Genomic DNA, 656 nt, shown 5'->3' with positions numbered 1-656 from the left:
CAACAGTCCTACCTAAAACTAGGTTGTTTTGGCAAGAGAGAAAACGGTATAAACTGGACCTACTCAAAAGAATAAAATAATTCATATCCAAATATTTACATATCATGCGAATCCAAACAGATAAATCTGTTTAATACATGGTTTAAAACATATTTCCCTCATTACATTCATTTATGCAAAATAACATGGCAGGTAGCAAAGGCAATGACCTGAATTTTGAATTTTAAAGTTATAATATTCTGTTCCCCACATGTGACATCTATCCCAAGTTCAGAACGATCCTTTCTGTAAGTCGAAATCATATCCTTTAACTAAATTCCTACGTTAATCTATAACAACCAAATCACTCAAATTATGCATCAATTCCCCAGAATAAAAAAAAATATCGTACACCATTTATCAAGAATATTTAGATATCTTATACAATCATCCAAAATATGGATAAATCTCACATTCAAATATCCAAGATTATCGGCGCATTGTACACCACTTATCCAAAGCCATATCACCCCGTCTTTTGGCGATAGTGAAACCTGACGTTACACCTCGCTCGCACAGTGACACTATCAACAACGTCTATATCTTCTATATCGCCTGGAGTTTACATACCTTCTGAGAGATACTGTATACATCAAGAGTTCCAAGTTAGGTCTATC

The sequence above is a fragment of the Penaeus monodon genome, chromosome 34 (genome assembly GCF_015228065.2).
Source record: "Penaeus monodon isolate SGIC_2016 chromosome 34, NSTDA_Pmon_1, whole genome shotgun sequence".
Lineage (NCBI taxonomy): Eukaryota > Metazoa > Arthropoda > Malacostraca > Decapoda > Penaeidae > Penaeus > Penaeus monodon.
The sequence above is the reverse complement of the archived record's forward strand: the minus strand, read 5'-3'. Positions refer to the sequence as shown.